The 14,501-nt window shown below is 34.7% G+C and overlaps 1 protein-coding gene across 1 annotated transcript in view; it reads right to left on the reverse strand.

The window, feature by feature from the left end:
• Nucleotides 1-14,501, reverse strand: part of MCTP1 (multiple C2 and transmembrane domain containing 1) — a 229,103-nt gene that overhangs the window by 133,439 nt on the left and 81,163 nt on the right. The window lies entirely within an intron of this gene.

Below are 14,501 nucleotides of genomic sequence, written 5' to 3' on the forward strand. Positions count from 1 at the left end.
CACTCTTTACCACAGACTGATAGCAACACGAAAAAACGGCATAGTTTTTCTGGGAATTTCTCTGGGAATAGGTATACAGCTATATTTCATAATACTTCCATCTGTAATTGGAGATACTGCCTACATGATGTCACAGTTCTGAAAGAAGCAAAATCAAGATCTCAGGCCATTATAGATAACTATACACATATACATATATATGTATGCACATATATATGTATAACTATACACATATACATAACTATATTCATATGTATATATATATCACTATTGATAACTATAATTAGCATAAGATTTTTAAAATGTTGCAATTGCATACTGTGAAACTTTCCCTCCTTTCTCCCCAAAGAAGATTAAAATTAAGACTTTTGAAAGGAAGTCTTTTGTATCAAAAGATACTTGAAGCTGCCTGCAAGAAGTAGTCACATAATTTCAAATTCATACACTGATTTAATACTTCTTCATACTTGTTCTATATGCAAAAATAACATTTTTGACCCAATAAAATTTGTGTTTTTATTTGTGTTCCACCTGCTTTTTCTGTATCTGGGATAGTCAGAAGGGTATGCAAACAACAGAAAATCTGCTGACACCAAAATAGAACATTATGTCAAATACACTATCAGAGCTGAAAGATGGTGTTACAACATGGTTTAATATTCTGCGTGTGGGCATATATCACTGCATATGCACAGCAAACCAACTATGCTTAGCAAAATGCAGGTGATGTTCCCAGGTACGGGTCCTCTGCTGTGCATTCCCAAACTCTTCTTGGGATGCCATGTAACCACGTCTCACTGACATAAAGGTAAGCTTCACCCTGGACTGAGGCTCTTGCCCATTCAGCATGGACTGTAATTTAATGTATGGACCAGAATCTTGTGTGCCAAGACTTCAAAGTATGTTCTGGAAGAATGCATTTATCAACACAAATTTATTATTACTTTCTCTGATAGAAGTGAAACCTTAGAGAGTACTTCTGAAAACTCTGGAAGTACTTTTGGATATCCACGTAATCTTTGAGGACTCTATGAAGTAAGCTAATGGTAATGAGTGCATCTAGGCACAGTTGTAAGCAGAATTAGATGCCTACCAGAAACTTACTTTGAAGACAAAAGGTCTTAAAAGAGAAATATATAATGAAACTGTATGTCCTACAACAGCATTGCTATCCAAAGAATTACTTTGGGTAGGAGCCTTTAAATTAAATACAACCAAGGAAGAACATAGAAAAGAATTATACTTCTCTCTGTTGCTGAATAGAGCAAATGTACAAATACAGAGCAGGAAAACAAATGCACCAACCTCATTAACTGTTGCAAGTTCAAGCAAAAAGTCAGAATTCTCTCCCAGTTTCTGGGATGTGTGCATAGCTCAGGTAAAGCAATTAAAAAAAAAATAAAAATGCGTCAACAGACACAGTTGCTACTTCTGTACTTGCCTGCATGACAGATAAAAATCTAGAGATGCTTGAACATAAAAAGCTGCACACATGCTTTTCCTGCATTAAAGACAGAAAGTACAATACCTTGCAAAAGTCATCAGTGGGTAGGTAATGAGCTTCTAAAAAGGCCTTCAATTGGATTGTGACAAGTCCTTTTAATTTCTGCTCATGGTGAGCAAAAGTTTTATAAATGGATTACTTCTGTTGGTTACCATAATAAGAAAGAACATTCATCTTAACTTTCTACTAACAATAGCTTACATGCTTAGGACTTTTCCATTCCAGGTGAAGCCAATCTAACTCATTCAGAACCTAAGACATTTAGAGCCTGCTCTCTCTCCTGCGTATTCTTAATATGACTGTCATGTTAAATCTGGTCTGGGATGTTGACTCTAACAATCAAATGTTGTCACTATTGTAATGATCTTGTGGTGACAAAACAGTATTTGCAGTAAGAGCTAATACTTCTGCAGCATTTCCTTAATTTTTGTGGTATGCACAGTACAACAACCTCGCATTCTACTTAACTGCAAGGAAAGCCAAACTGTACTTGCTGGAACCAGCTCATGTGTAATATAATGAAGGCCATTAAGCAGAGTAAAAGCAGTCAGTGAGCCTTATATTTTCTGGGAAGAGACCGAAATATTTACAAAAGATAAAGGTATACTGGCAGGAATTGTCGGAGGATCTGCGTCAGTTTAATCCTAACCTTCACCCTTGTCATTCCTCTTGGAAACTGTGGTTGCAGTATGTGAAAAGCCAGTCTCCTGCTATTTTGCACCATCCTAATGCTGAACTGAATGTGACACAAAGAAGGGCAATGGCCTTAAGACTTGATGGAAGCTCCTTGTGCTTTTGGAAATCAGAGCCTGAACCCAGAAACCCTGCTCAGTGAAATTCTACTCAGCTGTTTTGGCTGATAACTATAATAGCTGCTACCAGTAATGCAAATATAAGCCTCACATAATATTTGCATAATTTTTATAACCAGATGTCTAACAGACAGGTGTATCTATTCTGACTTTTTTTTACTTCTATTCCATTATTTAGCAGTTTTCCTTCACACACTATTTACAGCTGATAAACTGACATTTAGAACCCCATGACTTACAAAAGCTAGTGTTTTCTTAATTTATTTTTCTTAAATAATAACAATTACAATTACACCACTTTCTATTCCATAACTCTACATGGATTCAGTTCAAAGATTCTGACTCCAAAATCCTTCAATTAAGGAAAGTCATGCAACTATGTTTCTGATTTTCTTCGTTATCCTTAAGTTACAATTTTCTATTTCCAGTCTTATGCTCTACTCAAGAGGCATCTCTCATTCCAGTGGAAATACAGTTATTTCAATTTTAAAATAGCAAAAGTGTTTCACAGAGTTTTTCATGTCAGAAGGCAAATCAGTGGTCATAGAAAACAAACATCTTTAGATAGGAATGAAAGCATTAGTCAATAAGGCCATCACTTTTTGCAATTTACTTTGTGCCACTGAACATACAGGTTTTTAGGGAAGCATCTCAAATAAAATCAAAAAACCGTCATCAATTAGGAGCTGAAAGTGTATTACATTTTGCACTTCATTTTTTGTTTTAAATGTTTATGAGTCGTAATTTTCCTTTTAAAAGTATATGTAAAAGGAATAAAACAAAAACAGTAAACTGAATGCAAAATGTAAAATACTTCAATCCATTTGCTTCAGGCAGTAAAAACACTTTAAACCAACTGTAATTAACCAAAAGCAGTCTCTTAGTTATGACTTTGTGATGAAAAAAATATTTTTATTCTTAATTTATACACAACCTGTTGCAACCCAGACTAATTCACATTTATTTCTAGGAAGAATGGACCTTTTATTCTAATTAATCAAAGTCATGCCGAAAGAGCTCACCACAGATTAATAGTTTTGAATAAGCTGACCCACAACTGCTAGCAGAGCTCCAGTCCTTCAGCCTTCTGCAGAGGTGTTCCTACATGCTCTGCAACTGTCAGGGAGAGAACATCCTGCAGTGATTGTTAATGTAAGAATCTGACCCAAAAACTTCATGACTTTGCACTGGGTCTGGCTGTTCAGCTTCCTCACAACAGCTATATGGTGGTGTTTTCTAAAACTTGTTGCTAAAGCAGCTCTGATGACCCAGCAGTGTAACAGCTATAGCTGAACAGTGCATCAAGTTTTGGTGCTGGTCAACCTACAACAGACTTGCTAATTTTGCATATCACTATCCATTCTGACCTATTTTCTATTTACAGTAAAACTTAATTGCAGAAAGCACTGGTTTGCTTCCTTGCTTATTCTTAACATCCCTAATCATTACTATCAAATTTTCTTCCAAATTAAATACATGGTTGTTTGTTTTTTTTTTTTTTTTTAAATTATCTTTTTTTTTTTTCAGTCTTACTCTAAAATGCATATGTAAATTGTGCCCAAATCACCGCAATAGAACATATCTATCTGTGTCAAGGGAAGAGATGCGCTTATTTTGCAGCACAGGGGATAATGCCAGACTCCAGGGAAAAGACAGCGTTCTACCGGAAATGACAGATAAGGGCTGGAACTAATTCTCTGGGGAGGTGTTAGAATATCCATCACTGCCAATTTTTAAGGACAGTTTAAACAAACATCTGTCAGCAGAGTTTTGCTGTCACTGTACCTACAATATTTTAGGAAGACAACTTTTCAGGCTGTTACTCCAATTTTCTCTCTTTTTCACAATCACTGTATATGCCATAGGTTTTTAATTATTCAAGGCACAAAGAAGTGAGGTTTTGTCTGTTCACAAATACCTGCCCAGCTGCTACCCTCACTTTCCAGAGACAGCTCTATTACCTTCTTAATTTCTTTCTTTCATGTTTTGTTGCCTTCATTCCTCACACTGACCACAGTGTGATATAATTCTGATGCAAACTATTTATGCATTTTTTTAGATACTGCTAAATACATCCTACAATATCCCCCACCCTTTTCTGAATTAATCTCCTCCTACAGCAAACTGTACAGCAACAGATTAAAGGGCATTTTCATAAAATGTTTACCAGCAATTTCAGTTTCCTTACAGAAAATTCTGCTTGTTCAAAATAAACGGAATTGTTCTTTGAAAGAGTGTCACAAATAAAGGTTTCTGCTTAAGTTAGTGAAAACAATTACTTGTCAAATGCAAGATAAATTACTCAACAGCACTAAAAAAAATAGGTGATGTTTATTAAAAAAAACAAACAAAAAACACAAAAAGTATAACATTAACTCTTCTTGAGGGAGAGAAGCTCATGCAAAGTCAACACGTAGTAGCAGAAGGCAACCACCACAAAATACTTGACAATCTGCAACAAACTCCCTCTCCTTTTTTCTTGAATGCAAGCGCAACTAGTAAAAGCTGTATTGCCAGAACTGAAGTAAAAGAAAGAAAACAAAGTGAGTACTTCATGGGTGGGAGAAACCTGTGAAGAAGCATGTAAAGCTAAGTGGCAGAGAAAAGAACTTAATAAATTTCTGAGGAGAAACCACAAAAACCTGGGGGATTCAGCAATAAACAGAGAGAAGTCTATATCTTTACCAGAAGAATTAACATGAAAAGGAAAAATCTGCCCTAAGAAAAACCATGTGGTGGACAGAGTGCCAAGAAGGCCACAGAAGGTCAGATTCCACACACAGAGAGGAAAGCCCAAGTGCAGAGGTTAAAGTTTTTCATTTTTTTATCTTTAGAGAAAGCTAGTGGAAACTGAAAAAAAACTTCCTCTATTTATTTTAAACAGATTACTTGAAATATTAAGACCCTACAAATACTTTATCTTCTAATGCACAGAGTTAACAAGTTGAACTCTAAAACACAGGAACTGAGGCATGAGAGTACGTGATTATGGGGCAAACACCTGGATCACAAGAATGTGCACGGAAAACTAAATCATTAATCTGCATCTTTAATGAGGTGTAACGAATCTTAGCATAGATTTAGTTTAGAATTACAGTAATTGCTTTGCACCTGGCAGAAGTGGAGGTAGTTGCTCTCCCACAGCAGTCAGCAGAAGCCATACCTATGAATCTGTAACCCCTGACCAGCTGTTTGCTTTATGGCAACATCAGGTTGTGGATGAAGGAAAACAACCAGCTGAAAACAGAGTGCAAATTCTAACTTCCCAGCTAAAAGATGGTTTGTCTGCTTGGTTTTTAAAACAGTCCATGGAGAGTTTCTCTTTGCTGACGACAGGAAATTTTACTTTCCACTGGATGCAAATGCTCTGACTTCAAAACTGTTCAAATTGCATTTTTGCTAGATTCAGTGAAAGATGAGTATTCCCTCCAGCTCCCATGAGTTTTGATCGAGCATGTCTGCCATAAAGCAAACACGACAGGTAAAAGTTCTAAAAAAACAACCAACATCAATTACAAAACCACCACAAAACCAAAAACACAAAAATAAAGTTTCAGTGACATTACTAACATATGTTTACAACACTACTCTGGTTAAAAACTGTCATTTACCTAGAAAATAAATAAAACATATGGATGCATTTACCCACATATTTCATGAGACCCTAAATTCATTTTTTGTGCATATGGAGGAAGCAAGAACTGAAGAAGAGATTCAGAATTTGGCCAAAGTATTTCTATGAAAGGATACGAATACCACAATACCATCTCACACATGAGACTAGCTGCCATTCTTTTTCAGATATAGTTCAGACTACATGGAACTACATGAAAATCAAGTTGCTCACGAACATAATTATGCCATACAAAAATGCTTTTGTTACATCTTAACTTCAATCTATGGATGCCACAGAAAATTTACATTTCAAGCCCACCAATGTAGAAATTACTGTATTCTGTTATAATTCTTAAAATCAGGCTAATTTCCTGTAAGTGTCACTGTAAAGAGTTCATTTCATTCGATTATTCTATTTCTCAGTATTGTTTCTAAATATGCTTATAGTGTCAGCATTGAGCAACACACACTCCAGAGAAAACCATTTTGGAGAGATTTGTTAGTAACTAATGTTGTTTGAGTTCTCTTGTTTATTTTTACAGCAGGTCAAGGATCTCAAGTTCTGTAAGAGTCCCACAGGCCAAATGAGCAGACTAAAATCCAACTACAATTAGGTGCATTTTATCACACAGTTCAGTGGCTTAACTGAGAGACTTCTGTTTATAAATCATGAGAATTACAGTGCATATTATGTACATAAGTGCATACAATGTATACAAGTTAAAAAAATCAAGGTGAAACTATTGCTTTAGCTAAGATAAATGTAGAAAAAGACAATATTTACATTCATGCATTCGCTATTCGCAAAATCTTTTCATATACTCCTTTTCAAGTATGGTGGCCACTGAATTAAGTCAGATGAATGTAACAAAGGTAAATACATGTAAATAATTCAGTTTAACAGCTCTGAAGAATTCCCAGCTACTATGATGTGTCATTTGTTCTGGAAAATCAAAGCTCACAGTTGTGTCAAACCCAAAAGATATTTGGGATATTTGGGACAGTTTTTTCATGACGTGATTTCGTATAATCATTTGAACTGGAAGTGAAATCACTCAACGCTCACCTAGTGCAGTTGTGTGCAATGAACAGGGATGCCTACAGCTCGATCATGGATGCCACCAGGAATGGCACATCTACCAGCTCTCTGGGTAACCTGTGCCAGTGCCTCACCATCCTGACAGTAAAAACCTTCTTCCTTATGTCCAACCTGAACCTCCTCTTTTTTTTTGTTTGAACACACTTCCCCTTGTCCTGTCACCACAGACCCTGCTAAAGAGTCTGTCCCATTCTTTTCTACAGCCCCCCTTCAGGTACTGAAAGGCTGCTGTCAGGTCTCCCCAGAGCCTTCTCTTCTCCAGGCTAAATTTCATAAACTCTTCCACCACATTTCAGTACATCAAGAGTTAGCCCACTGATGGCTAGGTGCAATATAGCAGTGCCATTAGCCAACCTCAGCTGTAGCTGAGTTTGAGCAACTCATGTATTTCGAAAGAAGTTACGTGAATCATACAAGAATCAAAACATTACACATCTTCTCCCCTCCAACTCTCTTTGTCTTATAGATTTCGAAAAGGAAACAGATAAGATACTGTCCTAGGTCATAGAATTAAAATGTGTGAAAACTCAGTTCAGTGCCCAAGAATTATAAAACCTGAAACTTTAATTTTTTTAATACGCTGGAAATGTCATGCAAATGTACATTGTTTATCAATAACCTTGTATTTTAATTTAAAAATCAATATGCTAGAAAAGGAAATAGCTCACATTAAATTGCTCCACATAGTTATTTCTTCTCATTTTAACACCTCTACATGATAATATTTTGAACAAATAAATAAATAAATTTGCCATTTCAGTTAAAGTCCTTCAGATATTTAAAAAGAGTCTTTAATTATTAAAAAATTAGAAAGCTTAAAACTTAAAAGCAGCACAGCAGCATTAAATAACAGTGGCCAGAAAACTGACATGGAATTACACACATTTTCATTATCTTTCTGGAAATACAAACAGGAAAAAGGCAAGAATTAACTGTAGTCTACTACTGTGCATGTCCCAGCCTTTTCACAGTGAATAAGAACATAGATAGCCTACTTTTTGTCATAAAAATGACTTCTAGAAGCAGGAAAGTCTATATAAAGAGCTGTACAAAGTGGATACTGAGAATGACTCCTCTGCTCTTGGAAAACCTCACTATTCCCTTGAATTCTATGATCAGGAAAGTCTATCTCTGAGAAGCACCACTCAGAAATCTTTCACACAAGAATTCTAGACAGTAACAGTAGTAAGTAATAGGAAAATTAAAGTTACCCTTTGGCATGAATTGCTTTTTAACATCGGCAAGTTTTACAGAAATTGATTATACATGAGATATTAAAACTGCCAAAAAAAGAGTTAGGATACCTTTAGCAATTATTACCTGACATTACTAGGTAACATAGGATAGGTTAAAATGCTACAACAGACTTGAATGGTATAATTACATTAAAAGCTCAGGTGTTTCGTGATTTGGGTTTGACAAAATATGAACAGTTTCAGTAAAACACAATTGGAAAGACAATAAATCTTGTGCCACAAGATTTCAGTCCAAGAGGTAGGTTTGGTAAAACATTAAAGTTCTTCTACAAGAAATGCCAGAAGACCACATGCTAAAAGTTACCTTACTTGATCTTTTCCAACTCTTCCTCATTAGCATTGTCTGAAAATAAAATAGAGCATTTTAATTACCTTTTCTCTGAAATGCAGAAAAGGAGGCCAGCTGTTTCCAATGGGACAATCCACATACAATGACCATTATCACTGAAGCAGCAACACGTAGTCTGCGGCAACAACTACACAAGACTGAAATAAATCCAGACAACTAGCAGCACTGTTCACACCCAGGCATACTTCTCTGGGTGCTTTGAACTTCTCGTTATCGGAGACAATGCATTACACAAAAAATGATTTAAAAAAAATAGATAAGCAAAGAAAAAACAAAAAACAAAAAACAAACAGCTGCTATTACTTACACTGACATCAATTTTGACTGGTCCTGGAATTTGTTTTTTTAATATTAATATATTCCAATTCTTTAGAACACTACTATCTAGCGGAGAGCTGTAGTTGCATAAGGATAAATCCTACATAAGGATCCTTGGGCAACACACAACTATTACAAAATCTTTAAGATTACTATTGCTACTTAATTTCATGGCAGTAAAAAAAATAACTCAGGTGTTTGATAATTACGTGCATGAGCTAAAATAAAATATATAGGCTAGAAATAAAATCCAGAGTTTGACTCAAAGTCAAGACCACCACCACCATCACCAACAAAAAAAAAACAATAACCAAAACCATGTATCCATATCCTACTACATAAATAATCTGTGAAACTTTGGTTTGCTAGAAATAGTGCTTTAACACGTGGGAGGCAGTGCCCAGAGACATATATTCTTAATTGGTAAATAAAATTGTTCAAGATGGATGCAGACAAATTTACCTGTGAGCATAAATGTTGCTTAAAGCAGTTTTGTGGAAATACTGAGAAATTAATCTGTGCGATTTAATATTCTCATCCTACGTTTTCACTGTGCAGGAATAATTAAAAGGCCATTAATTTTTTTTTAAGCTTTCTTCAGTACTATATATATATATTTACTTATATGTTTATATATATACTTATATATATATACTTATATACTTTTATATATATATATATACACATGCACATATATATAGTTTCTGTATATATATATATAAACTATTGCAAAAATACTTCTTTTCCAGACTGAAATAAATTCTGAGATGCTAGCATTCTGCCTGGTAAAAGTATTGTGCAGGGAAAGAAACAACTCTATGATTTTCCTTTTTTTAAAAATATCCATAATTTTGTTTAAAAAATCAGGTGAAGCTTGTTGGGAGGCAAACAACACCTGGCTGATGAGGAAAACTTTTCAGTTGCTATGGACAGATAAAACTTAACAGCTTTGCCATTATGTTAGTGACACCATAGAGCTGGTAAATACGCATAGATATTTGAATTTAAAAAAAGCTGCAGAAAGCCACTTGACCCATTTTTATGGACAGAGTTAAGAGAGGCATTTGGGAATCAAGCAGCTCCAGGCCATGGCACTTCATGGATAAGGGCACTGCCACTGCCTCATCCTGAACTTCTGCACGTACAGCACAGGTTTACATTTGAACCTGCCCGGGATTGGGAAGACAATCTAGCCCAGTCATCTCAATCCGCCACATATGTAACACTATTTTAGCTTCAAGCAGTTAAGTTCCTGTAGTATCTACAGAAACATCTCGTTGAATGCACTGACACTGTAACCAGCTGTAGCAAGATAAGCTACATCCTTAGAAGTCAACCAAGCAAATAAATAGCGTAAGGCAAACTGTGATGGATGAACTACACAGAACTGCTTCACATGAAAACATTCCATGCCTCAGTTTGCTGCTGTCATTCTTTTTCTTTTCTGTGACAGTATTACACTTTTGACAAAATTAAAAATAACATATGAGCTTGCACTATATGATTTAGGACAGCAAGCGAATTGACAACACAGGAATGTTATCAATGTTTTTACTGATAAAAAAAGCAAAAAGTGTTTAGTATCACTTGGGGTTAATTATCTAAGAAAAAATAAGGCTGTAATTTTAATTTCAGATCCAAGTAACACTCACATGTTTCTGTTTTTTTTTTCTATTTTCTATGCTACTCAAGCCATTGGTATTGCTGTACAGCGGTAGTACCCAAGCCTTACAGCCCCCAAGGCCACTGAAATGATCAGCCACCAACTTTCAACTCCCTGTAGCTAACTTTAAGACACAGGTTAGGAAGGACTGTTCTCAAGAGTAAACAGGAGACATGCAGTTCCAACAAATTCACAGTTGCTGTGCAAGATCTGTAGTGATGGAATCTGCGCACTCAGCTCTGCTAGCAAAAGAGCCAGAAACACTCACATGCAGGTACGGCACTGACAGTTACAATACTGAGCATGAAATCTGCATACACGATACACATTTTCAATTGGCATGCATACAACTATAAATGATGCACGGGCATGCGTAAATTACATGTATTCAAAGATCAGTATTAAAAGAATATCACTGGAATTACAGAAACAAGTAAGCTTCATTGGAACATGTCTAAGAAAAAATCTAAATTATTACCAACTTTATAAATTCATACTCTTTACAATGAGAAATTAAGGAAAAAAATATTTTTTACAAGTTAAAAAGTGGTTTTTTTTTTGTTTTTGTTTTTTATTGGAGAGTTCAAGTTTGAACATGTTTTTATATACAAATACTTTTCAAATACTTTTATATTTTGTCTTCTTTGCTTACACTAGATAAATCAGCTACTTGTTCTATCAAAGCAAAATAACTGAAACAACTATACAGACCTAACACAATGAAAATGCAAAAGAATTATTGAAAATAATGCTCCTGCAACTCAGTTTTTCAATTAAAAAAAAATCTCTTTTCACAAAAACTAAAAACATTCTTATTTCTCAAATGTATACCAATAACTCATCAGTTTTGATTCACAATTTAAGAATGCTCATAAACCAGAATAAATCTGACTTTTCATTTCAATAGTACTCAAAGGAATAGACCATGTTAATGTAAACTGAGTGGTTTGATTATTGTTTAAGAAGTTAACATTTTTACGCTGGTAGAAAAAGCAGCAGGTCACAAAAGGCAATGATCCATTCAAGATTTGCTAGAAATGTTCATTATCTGTCTATGTATATAAATTATTACAGCCTAGTTCTGCATTCTTGTCCTAAGAAAATATACTATAAAAATCAAGTAGTAGGTTCTTATTTATGAAACCAGCATACAGAACCTCCATTAAATTGAAACAGTGTCTAATATTCTTCCCCTGGAAGCAAACTGTCAACTACTTAAGCTGTTTCTCACAGTATACCATGACTCAGAGATAAATCATCAGCTCTTCTTATTTATAATATAATTCCATGTAGCTAAATGCACATATGGAAACATAAGTGATCTGAATTTTTATCTGCATTCAGAGATGTAATTTGTCTTTGTCTTAGGAAACGGGAACTTTTAGCTGTACATTGTAAAGAATATCATATTAATGTGCACACTGAAAATTTGCACTTATCAGAATCTCTTTCCAAAAGAAGGAGTAGAATTTTCACGTGTGGACAAAATTTCTTTCACAGCTCTTTACACATTTCAAGGCTTCACAAAACACAGTCCCATCCAAAACCAAAATCAACTATTATTCTTCAACAGTGACTGCTTCTTTTAAAAATCACTAGTAATAATATCTCTCTCTCGCAGAAAGGAAGCAATACACAATAAGACTCCCAATTTTCTACCAGCAGTCCACTGAACTTCCAGTTGAAATATCTTATCAACCAGTGCAGGTGCTAAAAGTGGAAATATACCCTATTCATCATGACAGGATGGATCTTACAACCTACGCATATGATACAACTGTGGTATGCTGATAAAATACTATGCTAGAAAGAATTCTGTCTATTCTCTATCTAGCTACAGATACTGTCAATAGACTCATCTTTTATACCTGTATACCTGACTTCCAAAACACTCTCAGCTGCTCTATTTGAGGTAGATGAACTATCTTTTTGGAAAGTCTAATCTGTACTTAAAAATTACCAAACATCAAAACAGCAAATTTCATTCAAATGGCTGAGGTATGAACTATGATTATTATTACAGAGCTCCCAAAATATAGAATCAGACACACTGCTACTTTTATGCCATAGTTGTATGGAAATGCTAATACACATTTTGTTGAAGCTATTCCTTCTTTCTCCTCATATACAGTCTTAAGAAGTATTTGTAATTTAAGCACATGGAACATAAAGTATATGAAATTTAACTGCTAGCTGCTAATCTCTGAATGCTTCAGCTTCATGATTTAACGACTGCATACTATTTAAACTGCTTGCTAAACAGTATGCTACTGCATACTGTTAAACTGCTTGCACATTTTGTCAACAAGTGAAAAAAAATTATTCAGATGAAAATACACTTCTGAAAAACAGATTATATAGGGATATAAAATCAAAATGACTTAAGAAAATCAGTAATGATTTAGAAAAAAAATGTATGTGGTATGAAGACATGCTTTCTATGCAGCAGTCTTTGTAGTTGATATAAAGGTCCTCACTTTTTTTTAATCTACATATTTCAACAGGTACTTTTTGAATTATTACCTGCATGGAGATAAACAGAAGGGAAGCAGTCATTCAAACAGAACACTACATAGACTGCAAAAGTAGGAGTTACTTTAATTGCACAGTGCATATTTCTGTAACAGACAAGAATTTGCCTTTATCCTCTAGCATAACATTTGACAATTTGCTGATCTCAGCAACAAATAATTCAATAAAAATTGTCCTAATTACTAGAAGATATTTGAAAACAATCGAGGATGACAGTTTGTATATGTGATATTTTGTAATTTTTGTAATTTGTCTACTCCCTAAAGGGTAAGTAAAATCTAACAAATAGGTACATGTGGTAACCAACTAAAAGATAATTGTGCCTCTAATCATTAAATGCATAACACATTCATATACATCAACTCAGCATTAATTTTATAGGTCGCCTTCCCTTCAATGTGACACAAATTCTCCAATTTTATTACAACTTTGATAGGACTGCTCTGAGATTCATATCTTGGGAAGAGTGATTTCCAATAGTAAACAGAAAAAAATCTTGGGTGTTTTCAGAATAAAAGTCTGTACAAGAACAGGTTGAATAAAAAGAAAAATTGGCCCTTCTGCTTAGCTAAAAGAATAAAGTTATTAAATATCAAGGTAATAATGAAACATCAAACAGCAGAAATCCAATTCTTTCTATCACTACTACAAGCTGGGTATGAAGAGCTGCTATTTGGGAAGTCTGTGGCAAATTCAGTTACTAATTCCCTGAAAAAATGCCCATAAGAAAGACACATTACAGTGTCTTAATTTATTTAACTTTTTCAACTGTGATTTTCTTCAGTTCCCTCTGTATAGTAGATAACACTTTTCCTTAATGTTGAAAGGCACAGTAACCTTTTCTATCTGTATTGTGAAAAATGGAAACAAACTTACTTCTACTGCCCACTCACTGGTTTCTCACATAAAAACACATTTATTTCTGTGCTGCACAATTTAGGATTATGGCACAATAATGCTAAAGTCACTTGTAACAACAGAGTTGTTACCAGCAGACTTATAAGTGTGGGTTTTACCTAGAGGCTCACTTGTGTTGCAGTCTGCAAGGCTCTGCTCTGAGTTGCCACCACAAAGGTACCACTTAAAAAAAGATAACACACAATTTAAATAATCTTCCTGTAAATTATAACCATTTGCCATTATTTTGCTAAGTTCTAAGAGGATGTTGTAAAGGAAACAATGGTTGAGAGATCTGTTTTCAAAACCCTACATCTTTGTCATACTAATTATCAGACAACTAGTTCCTACTGAGTTACTAGTTAGAACTCAAAGAAAAGTGGAAAAGAGTATCACAAACCACCAATATTTGTTAGGTATATAACAGACACAGTAGTGTCCTTTTCTTTACAGAAT

The sequence above is a fragment of the Lagopus leucura genome, unplaced genomic scaffold (assembly GCF_019238085.1).
Source record: "Lagopus leucura isolate 7727_CA_CO unplaced genomic scaffold, USGS_WTPT01 Super-Scaffold_810, whole genome shotgun sequence".
In the NCBI taxonomy this organism is placed as follows: Eukaryota; Metazoa; Chordata; class Aves; order Galliformes; family Phasianidae; genus Lagopus; species Lagopus leucura.